This window comes from Limulus polyphemus, unplaced genomic scaffold (assembly GCF_000517525.1).
Source record: "Limulus polyphemus unplaced genomic scaffold, Limulus_polyphemus-2.1.2 Scaffold792, whole genome shotgun sequence".
NCBI lineage: Eukaryota > Metazoa > Arthropoda > Merostomata > Xiphosura > Limulidae > Limulus > Limulus polyphemus.
The window spans coordinates 342,712-343,856 of NW_013666402.1; positions in this window are offsets into that span (position 1 = coordinate 342,712).

A 1,145-nucleotide genomic window follows, 5' to 3' on the forward strand; every position below is an offset into this window, starting at 1 on the left:
GTTAAACCCACCTCTTACGATACTTGAGATCAAGAACCCTCATACAAAAAACATACGTTATTCACCAGCTTCTAGATGTTGCATTCAACTATCCTTAACGCATGGCATTGTGACATACATGTGTTGAATTACGCCACCACGCGGAAATAGTTGTTCTTTGTTTTGAAGCACAAAGCTACACAAAGGACTATCTGTGCTCTGCCCAATACCGGTATCGAAATCCGGTTTCTAGCATTATAATTCCGCAGACGTACCGCTTGTAACATGGAAATGGAGTTCCTTACAAATACATTCGTCCCTATGTATACAAATGTTCAGACAATAAACAATGTATATTAAAACGTGAAGTTTTGACGAATATAGAAGAATTTTAAATCGTTTAAGCTTTTGTTTCAAATTAGCATTTCTCCACATCTTTCTTCTATTTTACCGAAATACCTGAACTCTTCAAACTAATACAGTGTATGTTGATGAAAATGTACATCTTTAACACCAGGGGCGCTATAAGCAGAAATCTCGTAATTAGCGTAACTGAACATCTTTATTTTACTGAGTGAATCGATAGATCCTTAATTCTTTGACTCTCACTAGCTCTTGTTTTTCAAATTTACTACGTACATCAACCAACTGCAATGGAAACCATGTCGGATTTAGAACTTTAAAGTTACGAATCCGCGTATTATCTGGTTTTACTTGTTTATATTTTAAACTATAATTGTCTAAAATAACCAGAAGGTTTATGATGAGTAAAGACAAAAAAAGAGAGAGAGAGAATTCTTTCAACTTTTTCGGATGAAAAGTAAACGATACGATACACTTTAAAAAAGCTCATTTTTCCAACATTTCTCCAATGTTATTATAACATTAATAAAACTGTTATTAAATACACACTTTATGTTATATTAACATCAAAGTTTATTCGTCAATTGAGGGTCTTCCCATAATTACGTTTCTGTTCATTATTTCAAAGTCAATGCATTTTCACGTGTGTTTGTCTGTAATAGTAACCTTAACTTCGCATCAAGTTTGATAATCCATTTCCAGATTACGTTAGAGACAAGATAATCCATTTACAGATTACGTTAGAGACAAGATAATCCATTTACAGATTACGTTAGAGACAAGATAATCCATTTCCAGATTAT